Source organism: Lithobates pipiens, unplaced genomic scaffold (genome assembly GCF_037356315.1).
Source record: "Lithobates pipiens isolate NorthernLeopardFrog02 unplaced genomic scaffold, aLitPip1_a1.2 Scaffold_16, whole genome shotgun sequence".
Classification (NCBI taxonomy): Eukaryota; Metazoa; Chordata; class Amphibia; order Anura; family Ranidae; genus Lithobates; species Lithobates pipiens.
In genome coordinates this window covers 400,835,519-400,851,114 of record NW_027507748.1, presented here as the reverse complement: position 1 = coordinate 400,851,114, position 15,596 = coordinate 400,835,519, and the positions used below count along the sequence as shown (strand labels likewise).

Below are 15,596 nucleotides of genomic sequence, written 5' to 3'. Positions count from 1 at the left end.
ACCAAGCACCGCCTTCAGGCTTTCTAAGGGCGTAAATTTTTCATTTCACTCCTCACTACCTATTAGTTTGAAGGCCATAAAATGCCAAGATGGCACAAAACCCCCACAAATGACCCCATTTTAGAAAGTAGACACCCCAAGCTATTTGCTGAGAGGCATGTTGAGTCCATGGAATATTTTATATTTTGCCACAAGTTGCGGGAAAATTACAAACTTTTATTTATTTATTTATTTATTTTCACAAAGTTGTCACTAAATGATATATTGCTCACACATGCTATGGGCATATGTGAAATTACACCCCAAAATAAATTCTGCTGCTTCTCCTGAGTATGGGGATACCACATGTGTGGGACTTTTTGGGAGCCTAGCCGCGTACGGGGCCCCGAAAACCAAGCACCGCCTTCAGGCTTTCTAAGGGCGTAAATTTTCATTTCACTCCTCACTACCTATTACAGTTTTGAAGGCCATAAAATGCCAAGATGGCACAAAACCCCCCCAAATGACCCCATTTTAGAAAGTAGACACCCCAAGCTATTTGCTGAGAGGCATGTTGAGTCCATGGAATATTTTATATTTTGCCACAAGTTGCGGAAAAAAATTACAAACTTTTATTTTTATTTATTTTTTTTCACAAAGTTGTCACTAAATGATATATTGCTCACGCATGCCATGGGCATATGTGAAATGACACCCCAAAATAAATTCTGCTGCTTCTCCTGAGTACGGGGATACCACATGTGTGGGATTTTTTGGGAGCCTAGCTGCGTACGGGGCCCCGAAAGCCAAGAACCGCCTTCAGGCTTTCTAAGGGCGTAAATTTTTGAGTTCACTCCTCACTACCTGTTACAGTTTTGAAGGCCATAAAATGCCAAGATGGCACAAAACCCCCCCAAATGACCCCATTTTAGAAAGTAGACACCCCAAGCTATTTGCTGAGAGGCATGTTGAGTCCATGGAATATTTTATATTTTGCCACAAGTTGCGGGAAAATTACAAACTTTTATTTATTTTTATTTTTTTTTCACAAAGTTGTCACTAAATGATATATTGCTCACGCATGCCATGGGCATATGTGAAATGACACCCCAAAATAAATTCTTCTGCTTCTCCTGAGTACGGGGATACCACATGTGTGGGATTTTTTGGGAGCCTAGCTGCGTACGGGGCCCCGAAAGCCAAGAACCGCCTTCAGGCTTTCTAGTAGACACCCCAAGCTATTTGCTGAGAGGCATGTTGAGTCCATGGAATATTTTATATTTTGCCACAAGTTGCGGGAAAATTACAAACTTTTATTTATTTTTATTTTTTTTTCACAAAGTTGTCACTAAATGATATATTGCTCACGCATGCCATGGGCATATGTGAAATGACACCCCAAAATAAATTCTTCTGCTTCTCCTGAGTACGGGGATACCACATGTGTGGGATTTTTTGGGAGCCTAGCTGCGTACGGGGCCCCGAAAGCCAAGAACCGCCTTCAGGCTTTCTAGTAGACACCCCAAGCTATTTGTTGAGAGGCATGTTGAGTCCATGGAATATTTTATATTTTGCCGCAAGTTGCGGGAAAATTACAAACTTTTTTTTTTTTTTTTTTTCACAAAGTTGTCACTTTTTTTCACAAAGTTGTCACTAAATGATATATTGCTTACGCATGCCATGGGCATATGTGAAATGACACCCCAAAATAAATTCTGCTGCTTCTCCTGAGTACGGGGATACCACATGTGTGGGATTTTTTGGGAGCCTAGCTGCGTACGGGGCCCCAAAAGCCAAGAACCGCCTTCAGGCTTTCTAAGGGCGTAAATTTTTGATTTCACGCCTCACTACCTATTACAGTTTTGAAGGCCATAAAATGCCAAGATGGCACAAAACCCCCACAAATGACCCCATTTTAGAAAGTAGACACCCCAAGCTATTTGCTGAGAGGCATGTTGAGTCCATGGAATATTTTATATTTTGCCATAAGTTGCGGGAAAATTACAAACTATTATTTATTTATTTTTTTTCACAAAGTTGTCACTAAATGATATATTGCTCACACATGCCAGGGGCATATGTGAAATGACACCCAAAAATAAATTCTGCTGCTTCTCCTGAGTACGGGGATACCACATGTGTGGGACTTTTTGGGAGCCTAGTCGCGTACGGGGCCCCGAAAACCAAGCACCGCCTTCAGGATTTCTAAGGGTGTAAATTTTTGATTTCACTCCTCACTACCTATCACAGTTTCGAAGGCCATAAAATGCCAAAATAGCACAAAACCTCCCAAAATGACCCCATTTTGGAAAGTAGACACCCCAAGCTATTTGCCGAGAGGCATGGTGAGTATTTTGCAGCTCTCATTTGTTTTTGAAAATGAAGAAAAAAAAAATAATGTATATTTTTTTTCTTTTTTTCAATTTTTAAAACTTTGTGACAAAAATGAAGGTCTGCAAAATACTCACCATACCTCTCGGCAAATAGCTTGGAGTGTCTCCTTTCCAAAATGGGGTCACTTGGGGGGATTTTGTGCTATCTGAGCATTCCATGGCCTCCGAAACTGTGATAGGCAGTGAGGAATGAAATCCAAAATTTACACCCTTAGAAAGCCTGAAGGTGGTGCTTGGATTTTGGGGTACCGTACGCGGTTAGGCTCCCAAAAGGTCTCACACTTGTGGTATCCCCGTACTCAGGAGAAGCAACAGAATGTATTTTGGGGTGTAATTTTACATATAACCATGGCATGTTTGAGCAATATATCATTTAATGACAACTTTGTGCAAAAAAAATAAAAAAAATAACAATAATGTCTTTTTTCCACAACTTTTGTCAAAATATAAAATATTCCATGGACTCGACATGCCTCTCAGCAAATAGCTTGGTGTGTCTACTTTCTAAAATGGGGTCATTTGGGGAGGTTTTGAACTGTCCTGGCATTTTATGCACAACATTTAGAAGCTTATGTCACACATCACCCACTCTTCTAACCACTTGAAGAAAAAGCCCTTTCTGACACTTTTTGTTTACATGAAAAAATATTTTTTTTTGCAAGAAAATTACTTTGAACCCCCAAACATGAAGTGTTTTTTTTTAAAGCAAAAGCCCTACCGATTAAAATGGTGGGTGTTTAATTTTTTTTTTCACACGGTATTTGCGCAGCGATTTTTCAAACGCATTTTTTGGGGAAAAAACACACTTTTTTTATTTTAATGCACTAAAAATCACTATATTGCCCAAATGTTTGATGAAATTAAAAATATGATCTTAGGCCGAGTACATGGATACCAAACACGACATGCTTTAAAATTGCGCAGAAACGTGCAGCGGCGACAAACTATGTACATTTTTAAAAGCCTTTAAATGCCTTTACAGGTGACCACTTTAGATTTACGGAGGAGGTCTACTGCTAAAATTAGTACCCTCGATCTGACCTTCGTGGTGATACCTCACATGCATGGTGCAATTGCTGTTTACATATAACACCAGACCAACGCTTGCGTTCGACGTTGCGCCTTAGCAGGGGGGGACAGGGTTTTTTTTTTTTGCTTTTTTTTTTTTTTAAACTGTTCCTTTCATTTATATATATTTTTTTATCATTTTTATTGTTATTGTTATGATTGCAATAGGTAGTGACAGGTACTCTTTTTTGAAAAAATGAGGGTCTATCAGACCCTAGATCTCTCCTCTGTCCTCAAAGCATCTGACCACACCAAGATCGGTGTGATAAAATTCTTTCCCAATTTCCCAATGGCGCTGTTTACATCCTGCAAAATCTAAGTCATGAAATGCTCGTAGCTTCCGGTGTCTTAGGCCATAGAGATGATTGGAGCCATTCTGGTCTCTGATCAGCTCTATGGTCAGCTGGCGGAACCACCGGCTGCATTCTCAGGTTCCCTGTTGGGACAGGAGAGCCTGAGAAAACCATGGAAGATGGTGCGGGGGGGGGGGGGGACATTCCCTCCCACTGCTTGTAAAAGTAGTCTAGAGGCTAATTAGCCACTAGGATTGCTTTTACATAAAAGCCGACCGCTGGCTGAAAAGAATGATACCAAGATGATACCTAAACCTGCAAGCATCATTCTGGTATAAGCACTCAAAGTCCAGGAACATACCAGTATGTTGCTGGAACTGGTTGGGCATATATTGTAATTTTTTTTTCATGCAGCCTGTGGGCTGAACGAAAAAAAAAATATTGATCGGTGGGTATGCCCACCATTAGATACCTCCCTTCATCCACCCACTTCTAATGGTGGGCATACATGCACCATTTATATATGCCGAAGCATGGGGGCATCCTCCCGCAAAAGGTAGGAGCAGATCGCTCCTCCACCCCTTATGCCCCCATGCTTCGGCATATATGCTCTTTTTTAACTGTGGTGGTGAAATCACCCCCGACAGTGCTGGAGTCACGGCTTTATGTATCGTGGGAGCAAACGCTGTTGCTGTCAAGATAAATAAATCCGCGCTGCAGCAGAATGGCGTACCTGCTAAGCAAATGATGGTTAACAATAAAACAAAGTAACATTACAGTATAACAGTAGGACTTACCATACCTGCAAAGCAAATACAAAAAAAAAAATAGCAAAAAATAACACATTTAACACAATCTGTGCCTAAAACATATATATGCCGAAGCATGGGGGCATCCTCCCACAAAAGGTAGGAGCAGATCGCTCCTCCACCCCTTATGCCCCCATGCTTCGGCATATATGCTCTTTTTTAACTGTGGTGGTGAAATCACCTCCGACAGTGCTGGAGTCGCGGCTTTACGTATCGTGGGAGCAAACGCTGTTGCTGTCAAGATAAATAAATCCACGCTACAGCTGAATGGCGTACCTGAAAACAAAAAATGGTTAACAATAAAACATTGCAGAAGAGAATACAGTACAAAGGAGCAGAACAATAGAGAGAGAATAGAGAGAGAGAGAACAATAAAACGACAACTATTTTTTTTTTTTTACTTTTTTTTTTTAAACACTTTTTTATGTAACTTTAACACTTCTGTTGTAACGGTTCCAGCGGTTTGGGTCTCTCAAAATGCGATGGCATCTTGGGAGACCCTGTGAACATGTGCCTAGCCTGTGCAATGCTGTACCCTACGCTAATACTCAACTAGTGAATGGTAGCGTTCAAAACATTCACCAATGCAAAGACCAGGATTGTCAGGACAGCGGGGACAATAATAACGGGAGTCACGCCTATATCCGCGCTTTCTGCAGACACGACATTTTCTTTGGGGGGCTCGTTGGGTAGGGGTACTCGGGATGACATAAGGATAATGCCTCTCATGCAGCCGGCATACTGCATCTGGTTGGGGAACGTGAGGTGGAGCACCGCCTGGATACAGAAGGGCTCTGACGATATCCTCCTGGAATTTAAGGAAGGATCCAGTCCGTCCTGAAGCTTTGTGTAGCACATAAGCATTCAGCATAGCCAATTGGAATAAATAAACAGACACTTTTTTGTACCAGTGTCTGGCCTTACGGGCAACTAGATACGGCGCCAACAACTGGTCATTGAGGTCCACCCCTCCCATGTTAAGGTTATATTTGTGGACACAGAGGGGTTTCTCCACAATACCAGTCGCCGTAGGAATTTGGACCGTCGTGTCTGCATGAAGGGAGGTAAGAACGAAAACATTCTTATTATCCCTCCACTTCATAGCGAGCAAATTATTACTGCGCAAGCAGGCTCTCTCCCCCAGCCTAAGACGGGACTCTACAAGCCGCTAGGGAAAGCCCCGGCGATTAGGTCGCACGGTGCCACATGCTCCAATCTGCTGATCAAACAAGTGACTAAACAGTGGCACGCTTGTGTAATAATTGTCCACGTACAAGTGGTACCCCTTTCCGAATAAGGGTGACACCATGTCCCACACTATCTTGCCAGCGCTTCCTATGTAGTCAGGGCAGTTCTCCGGCTCTACGTGACTATCTTTACCCTCATAAACCATAAAACTACGTGTATAGCCTGTGGCCCTGTACAGAGCTTATACATCTTGACCCCGTATCCGGAACGCTTGTTGGGGACGTATTGTTTGAATGACAAGCGACCAGAAAACTTAATCAGGGACTCATCAACGCAGACAACTTGATGGGGAGTAAACAAGTCTGCAAAACGTTGGTTGAAGTGGTTTATGAGGGGCCGAATTTTGTAGAGCCGATCGTATTCAGGGTCTCCACGAGGACGACAGAGTTCATTGTCGCTGAAGTGCATGAACCGCAAAATCTGCTCGTATCGTGCCCTGGACATGGAAGCAGAGAACACGCACATATGGTGAATTGGGTCAGTGGACCAATATGACCGCAACTCACTCTTTTTGGTTATGCCCATGTTGAGGGAGAGGCCCAGAAAGATTTTAAATTCGGAAACCGTAACTGGTTTCCATTGTCTGGCAAGGGCGGACTGGGGAATAGTGGCGATGTGTTGACCAGCGTACAAATTGGTTTGGTCCACAATAGATCTATAGAGATCTTCGGTGAAAAACAGTGAGTAAAAGTCAAGTGTCGTAAAATCAACTGTTTCCACGTTAATGCCAGGTTGGCCAGTGAATGGGGGAAGTACGGGTTCTGCAGAAGTGGTGGGCACCCAATTAGGATTGGCGAATTCTGCAGGAAGGGCACTATGGGTACGACGGGCCTGTCTTTGTCTTTGTCTTGGTGGCAGCGGGACACTACTTGTGCTTGCCACCTCACCAGCTTGAACTGCACTTATGGGACTCGCCACGTCACCACGTCCTACTGCAGTGCTGGATGTACGTCCAGGGTGTACTAGGCCGCTGGTGCTTGCCAGTTCACCAGAAGGATGAGCGGCTCTAGTACGTCTCTGCTCCATACGAGTGACCTGCGGTTCCTCCACCCGAACAACAGAATACATTCGGGATCGGGTACACCTGTCCTTAACAGGGACCTCATCTCCGTCGCCAGAGCTATCTGTCATGGAGCCGCTGTCCTCTACAGGATCGCATTCTGAGCCTGAATCTGACAGATGAGTGACGTCCTCTTCACTATCTGTCATGCTCAGAAACGTGTAGGCCTCTTCACTAGTGTACCTTCGCTTTGCCATTTTGGGCTCTAAATTTAGGGGTACACTAGTGAGACTCACAGGTAAAAAAGCACCTAGCCTGTCAGCGACTGTTTCAAAACGCTACAAAAAAAACTGTTAGCGATCGCAGGGATCAAGCCTGACTCTGCGAACGCTGCAGTTATGTGTGTTGTGTTTTGTAAGTGACAGTGATCGATCGATACTGCACTTGGGTGGGCTGGGCTGGGCTTGGCGGAGGGGCTAAACGCAGGTGCTAGCAGGTATCTGGGCTGATCCCGCTAACAATGCGTTTTGGGAAACCTAAAATGCTGGCAACGCTAATATAGATCTGATCAGATACTATATTACTAAGGGAGGTGTATGCTTTGCGCGTGGGTGTTAGCGGCACTGGCACTAACCTGACGCTGCCTGGGGCGACGCAGACCTTATCTGACCCTCAAACTTATATCACCCGCCGGGTGATCAGGGGGTTAAACCTTTATTAGGTAATAAATGGCGGGTGCCCTGAAACTATAAAAAAATAACTAACCAACCAGCGTCACCTGTAACAGTTATATGGTGATCACTGGTGAAAGGGTTAACTAGGGGGCAATCAGGGGGTTTTATGCGGTAGTATATGGGGGTCCCTGACGCTATAAAAAGCTGCGGCGAACCTAAATACTTACCTGCCTAACTAGCGTCACCTGTGACACTAATACAGCGATCAGAAAAACGATCGCTTATTAGTGACACTGGCGACAGGGGGTGATCACGGGGTTAAACCTTTATTGGGGGGGTTAGGGGGGTAGCCTAGAGCTAAAGGGGGCTAACCCTAACTGCCCTAACAGTTTTTACAGTCACAAATGACACCAATGCAAAAAAAAAATGCAATTGGTGTCACTGTGACTGGGGGTGCAGGGGTGATTGGGGGGGTGATCGGGGGGTTAATGTGTGCCTGGCGTGTTCTACTGTACGTGTGGTGTGTTGGTGCAACTCACCGATCCTCTCTCCTCTGTGCCGGAGCGAAAAAGACCGACACGAGGAGAGATTACATCACTTCCTCTGCCTGTGTTTACATTACAGGAGAGGAAGTGATGTCACACTGCATTTCTATTCGTCAGGCACGATCGCGAGGGGGTGGCCATGAATGAATGGCCGCCCCCTCATCCCGGATCGCTCCTGAACGGATACCGACCGCCGCTGGCACCGGGGGGGGGGCCCAATCGGGCCCCCCACCCGCGGGAAGGCAGGGACGTACAGGTACGCCCATATGCCTGCCCTGCCATTCTGTCGACATACATCGTCGTGTGGCGGTCGGCAACAGGATTAAACACGTATGCAAAAAATACAAAATCGGCTCTGGCAGGGAATAAGGTTAAAGTGGTTGCAAAGCTAGAAGGGTTTACTTTTTTTACAAAAAAACCTCTGTTGTCTGCTCTCGCCCCAGCCACCCCAAATACCTGAGCCCAATCTGAATTCAGTGATGTTAATGAAAGCAGTGGCTCTCTTGGCTCTCTCTCTCCTCATCGGCTGAGAAACAGCAGCAGAAACCATTGCCTCCTGCTGCTGTCAATCACAGCGAGTGAAGAGAGAGAGGGGGTAGGCCGAGCCATGCTCTGTGTCAATGGACACACAGAGCGGGGCTCAGGAGCTAGCATGCACAAGTGACCTTATAGCAAGCGGCTAGCTATAGGGGGACTCAGTGCGGGGAAGGAGCCAGGAGAGCCCGCAGGGGAACCGAGAAGAGGAGGATTGGGGTTACCATTGCACAGTAAGTATAACATGTTATTTAAATTTATATATATATATATATATATATATATATATATATATATATATATATATATATATATATATAATCCTAGGTCTACAGTCACTTTAAGTTTGGATTGTTATCCAGAAGAGGCTTTACTCCTGAGAGAATAATTTGTTTCCATTACATGAACTTTAATGGATTTTTGGACACTAAGAAGCATATTCAAAGTACTTTATCTATCAATCAGGATTTGTTTTTTTATGATCCGACTACCCTAGACTGAAAACTGTCCGTAAAGCCTCGTACACACGATCGGATTTTCAGACAAGAAATGCGTGATGACAGGCCTTTGGTGGAAAATCTGATCGTTTGTACGCTTTATCAGACAATTGTTGTCGGATTTTCCGGACAAATGTTGGATGGCAGGCTTTAAAAATTTTCAGTGGACAAATGTCTTTCATTTGAAGTAAAACACATAGCCAAGTATTATTCTACAAACATTTTTTTATTGTGCATTAAAAAAAGAAAACAAATAAAATTAGGCATGCTATCTGCCAATAGAACTTAGACAAAAAGGGCATTCTATGCATCCAAAATATAGAAAATATACCAAATCAAATTATTCAACCAAAAAAATTAAATAAAAGCCTCATCCATGTGTCCTGCTTCTTAATATAGGGGGTTAACAATGGCAAGAGTTGGTGAAAGCAGGGGTCCGTGATCCGGAGATACTTCTAAAAGTCATCTGGATTATTCTCCTGGAGCTCCCGCAGCAAAGGCATATGGCATAATTGGTCACGATTAATAAAGCAACCAATTTTTGTTCCAAGAAATCCTCCTCCTTCTGTTCCTGGACTGGACTTGGGTCAAAGCAATAACTCCAAGGTCAATAATAAATAACAAGTTATCTCCTCCGATTCCGCAACATGGCTGGTTGACAAACGGCCGTTCATAAACAAACTGAAAAGCGCAAAATGAAAAGCGCGAATCAATACTCAAACTTCTACCAACACGAAATTAGCAGAAGGAGCCCAAAGGTCTAGATTTGGCATTTGTGTGCAATGCAAGACATTCACCACTTCCATATATGTTGTAACTAAGCATAGGCAATGGCATAAGCAACATTGTATTAAAATGTAAATCCATGCAAGATCACAAATTATGAGTTATTCTCTTTTCCCGTAAATATGTTGAGTCAAAGCTGTTGCTACTGTTGTTGGTGTAAAAGAAACTGTGACTGTTCCACTGCTCCAGGGCAGGGTTTGGATCCAGGAGCCTGACTACAGATAATGGTGTCCCATAACAAACTTTTGATGGGACCCTCCAACGATATCCCTAACGTCATTCATCTTAACATAAAGTATGTCTAAATCTAGTACATGTAGCAGTAGAGCTGTCTGGATATTCAGGACATTATTAGAAACCAGTGCCTTCAAAAGAAATTGCCAGGGAAGAGAGGGGCATCAATGCAGGGAAATAACTTTTAACATACATTTTTCAGCATCTCAGATCTCAGGGCCCAAATGTTAATTTCAAGCTCTCCAACCCCTTCCATTGCCACAGAAAGCAAGTGCTGAGAGAATAGTAATAGCAACAATAATGATCATCATCAGAATATTTTATATTCTGACACAATTGTTGGCACTTCTTCGCTCCATTCAGCAGGGTATCCTTGAATGGATCCTCTGCTTAATCGTAGCTGAACAGGATAGATGTCAGTTTTTTTACATCTGTTTCCATTTGGTGTGGAAGGACCCATGAAAGCTCTATGAGCAGCCTGCTGTTAATAGCCATGTGTCTGCTTACATCAGGCTACCTCAGATTTGTCACATGTAGGCCCAGAAAAATATGAATGGACATAAATCCGTTTACATCAGCCTGCCCTTAAGCTGCATGGAGCTACTAATCAGGTTCACCTGAAAAGCTGACAGGAGAACCTGATTGGAAAGCCCATGTGAAAGGACCCTATGGCCGGGTTCACACTGCTGCGGGGGGAGATCCGGATGTGATTCGCACCGCACTGCAGTGCAAATCACATCCGATCTCCGTAGCGATGCGAGTTCAGCCATACAGATAGTATGGCTGAATTCGCATCGCTCCCGCAGCAAACTCGCACGGGACCCTTTTTTTGGTCCGCAACAGAATCGGATCGCATGGGTGTTCACACCATGCAATCCGATTCCTGTGCGAGTCTGCAGATCGCACTGCGATATGCGGACGGATCTGGGGGTGTCATTAACATTTCATTGACACTCCCAGCCGTTCGCATAGGGCAGTGTGAACTGCCGGCGGGAGTCATGCGATGCGGGAAAACGCCGCGGATTCGCGGCGTTCCCGCATCGCTGTGGTGTGAACCCAGCCTAAAACAGCAAAACAAATGCTTCTTACTGTACAGCCTGCAATTGTACACACCTGATGTCAGGTCTTTTTGGGTGGAAATGTCACAAGTGTCAACAGCATCTTCTGCAATACAGTGATGGAGCATAGAGAACACACAGGTGGGCTATATTCACTAATCAGGTGACTTCTGAAGGCAATTGGTTCCACTAGATTTTAGTTAGGGGTATCAGAGTAAAGGGGTGTGAATACAAATGCACACCACACTTTTCACATATTTATTTGTAAAAAATTTTGAAAATCATTTATCATTTTCCTTCCACTTCACAATTATGTGCCACTTTGTGTTGGTCTATCACATAAAATCCCAATAAAATACATTTATGTGTTTGGTTGTAACATAACAAAATGTGGAAAATTGCAAGGGTTATGAATACTTTTTTAAGACACTGTATGCATTTGTTTGTTTGCTTGGATCAGCTTTTTTATATCCTTTTTCCTTCCCTTTGTAAAATGAATTACGTTTAGCCTAGGTTCACACTAATGCGATGCAGGTAACCCTGCGATCTGTGCGCAATTGCCGCACTGCATTCAAATCACACTGCCCTTATGATTCATAGAGAGTGTCAGTGCAATCTTAATGACACCCCAAATGCAGGTTGCAAGCACAGTGTGTTTGCCGGTATTGGATAGCATGGTACAAAGGGGTTAATAGTGCATAATCTGGTGCAGCTGTGCATGGTATCCAATCAGCTTTTACCTTGAGCTTGTTCAATTAAGCTGTGACAAAAAAAAACAAAAAAAAAACTGCAAACTGATTGGTTTCTATGCAGAGCTGAACCAGATTTTGCACTCTCCCGTTTTAGTAAATCAACCCCAAAGTACCATTAAAGTAGCAGTAAGGTTCCAAAACTGGTGCGATTTGAGCCCATTCAAATGAGTTAAAAAAGCACAACTAAGATGGGGTACATGAAGAGGGAGGCGCCTTTATAACAGCCAGATGTACAAGAAATCCACTAGGATTCCCTTAAAGTGGTTGTAAACCCTGTATAACCTCCTTTACCTACAGGTAAGCCTATAATAAGGCTTACCTGTAGGTACCATGAATTTTTCCTAAACTTGCACAGTTTAGGGGTATATTCACTGTATACGCATGTGCACTGAAGAAACGTCTCACTCGTGCCATTTCTTCAGCTGCTGTGCCATTACCGACGGCTACCACACACATGCGCAGGAGTGACGGCAGCGCGGCTCTGGCCAAACACAGTGCCGGAGCGAACCTGGAAATAACTCCGGGATGACAGGTCGCTGGTCACAGCATTGTTCTAAGGTAAGTATTTCTAAATAAGCTAGTATGCGATGCATACTAGCTCATTATGCCTTTGTCTTGCAGGTTTTTTTTTTTTCATCTGGGTTTACAACCACTTTAAATCGCTGGTAGAGGGCACATAAGTCTATTGGCTACGTTTTCAGTATATTGATAAGTTAGGTACTAGATAAAAGTTTCTCAGATTAAACAACCAGATTGACTAACGCATGGTCAATTAATTTAGCTAGTCTTTATGTCAAGTTACTTTTGACAAAGAAACTATATATTTTGCATGATATAGTTGGATGCACAGGTATTGGTTAAAATGCCAACAGTCACATTAAAAAAATTAATGTAGCAATGAAGTGTTTACATCCACAACTCTTTATGACTAATACAGGTGTTGTTAGGCTTGTACTGTATTTCATAATAAAGTATAACCTGTTGAAACATGCAAAGATGATCGTACAGTAGCCGGGCCCCGAAGGTATGGCAGGTTAGAGCACAAGTGAAAGGAGATAATAGTTCATATTACACTCATCTTTGTTTGCCAGATTAATAGTACAGTGTCATAGCACAGGAAAAGCAGCATTAAAACTCTCGCCTGTTTTATAGGGATGATACACATGATCAGACTTGAAAATTGTGTTAATGCATTGCATAGTATGATGCAGTCATTTCCACCGTGCTTCAGTATCTTCAGGTGAATAACTTACCTTAGGGCTGGCTATATCCTTAACGTTAAAAGAGAAGTGTGGGTTTGGGCTTTTTTGCAGAATCATACTTACCTAGGTGGATGCATCGATCCGATGCTGAATCTGCCCCCTGGCACCTCTACACTGAGTAACGAGCAATCGAACACGGCACATTGCTCAGTTCTCAGAGCTAACTGAGCAAAGAGCTGCAGACTGTCAATCAGCAGCTCTTCGCTCTGCCCCCTCCTCGCTCACTGGAGCGCTGGGTTGTGAAGGGGTGGGGGCGGGCAGCACAGGGTCTCAGCAGCTTGCTGAGAGTCTGAGCCTGGTGCCAGTGCAGGGACCTGGCACATCCCAACTTCCATTGTCGTGATGACGCGGCTCCTGGACCGACTTCCGTGACATCAGCAGAGAGTGGACTTCAGCCCGCTCTCTGCTAAAAATGGGTCACAGGAGTGAAAAACTAACTGGACTCCTGTGATCCATAGGAGAAGCCCAGCCAAATGAGCTCAGGCTATACTTCTCCTTTAACCACTTGGCGTCCAGCCACTGTCATTGTACATTGGCTTGGGAAATCTAGTTTGTGGACGAGTTTGTGGACGTGCGTCCACTGGTGAGTGAGGGAGGCAGTCAGCAGGTGGGGTGGACTCGATGTCCGTCGGCCACCTGTGATTGCTCCCCTCAGTGACAGAACGGGGATTTGCCTGTGTAAACAAGGCAAATCTCCATTCTGACATGGGAGATCACACAGATCCTGTCTTTCTGCTATGCAGGAAGATGAATCTGTGTATTACCCCAGGCAGCCCATCCCCCATACAGTTAGAACACACATCTAGGGAACACATTTAACCCCTTGATTTCCCCTGATGTTAACCCTTTCCCTGCCAGTGTCATTAGTACAATAACAGTCCATATTTTTAGCACTGATTACTGTAATAATGCCACTGGTTCCCAAAAAAGTGTCAAAAATGTCAGTTAGGTGTCTGATCTGTCTGCCGCCATGTTGCAGTGGAAACTACTAGTAAAAAAATAAATAAAAATGCCATCAATCTATTCCCTATTTTGTAGACGCTAAAATTTTTACGCAAACCAATCATTATTCGCTTATTGTGATTTATTTTATTTTTTTTTACCAAAAATATGTAGAAGAATACATATCAGGTTAAACTGAGGAAGAAATTAGTTTTTTATTTTTTCGGGATATTTATTATAGCAAAAAGTAAAAAATATTGCTTTTTTTCAAAATTGTCGCTCCATTTTTGTTTATAGAGCAAAAAAAAAAAAAACCGCAGAGGTGGTCAAATACCACCAAAAGAAAGCTCTATTTGTGAGAAAAAAAGGATGCCAGTTTTGTTTGGGTACAGCATTGCACAACGTCCATTTGTCAGTTAAAGCAACGCAGTGGCGTATCGCAAAAAAGGGCCTAGTCATTAAGGGGGGAAATCTTCCAGTCCCTAAGTGGTTAAGAATGAGCTCCATGTTCAGTCCTAACACTGAAAGGGCATCTGGTGTAGATGTACTTGATAGCCTCCTGCTACTAATGATTGCTAAGGAGGTAGCAGGTGCCTGCACCCGCTGCATCTTTACCAACCACTGACTTCACTCAGCCCATTCATTTACATGGGCAGGAATCCCTTGCCACGTAAGCAAAAGAGTGGGGATCAGAGAGGTTACATCACTGCTCAAATATGGCCACTTTGTATGTTATGGTTCAGAACGAGGGACAGAGCAGAGTCATGGCTAGGCAGGCTGTATGCTTATATAAAGGGTCTGATATGGATGTTTTTGTATGGAGATCCACATATTTATTGGGGGGGAACAACCATAAACTTTTTATTTTATTTTTTTGGGGGGAATTTCTTTTTAATTCTTGCTGTAGGAAGTGCTACAACAGAAGTCACATTCACAAGGAATGAAAAAAAAAATCAGCACAAACTCCTCCCATGGTCCCCAAAAATGCATAGCAGACACTTAAGAGGGTCTGTGTGCTGTCTTTTTTGGGGTCCTAGTAGATGATAGGCTCGGCAATGGCATGCAATGCCAAACTGCTGCTAACGAAGCAAACTGAATATTGGCATGCGTTAAAAAGGGATTAACTCCAGAGATAAAACAATAATTTTCCCACTCTACAAGACTCTGGTCCGGCCTCACCTGGAGTATACTGTCCAGTTCTGGGCACCAGTCCTCAGGAAGGCTGCTGGCTTCCCTCCTCTCTTGCCAGCAGCTGCTGCAGGAACACAGGAGAGTGGGGGAACGGGCTGGTAAATATATAATTTATTGGTTCCTTTCTTTCCTGAATGAACACAGCGAGTAATTGGTACCAATCACTCCTGTGTCCATTTCTCACTGAAGCCTGTGATTTCTAACAGCAGCCCTGGCTAAGACATACACATTTCCTCTTAAATTCTTCGACATGAATGCATTATTATGCTTGTCATGCATGTTAGAATACAGTCATTCAATGTAAACAATGTTTCAAAAAAAGCGTTGTCCA

At 43.5% G+C, this 15,596-nt stretch overlaps 1 protein-coding gene across 2 annotated transcripts in view; it reads left to right on the top strand.

Moving 5' to 3' along the window:
- The window catches only part of LOC143983071 (merlin-like), a 133,424-nt gene that overhangs the window by 24,589 nt on the left and 93,239 nt on the right, over positions 1-15,596 (top strand). The window lies entirely within an intron of this gene.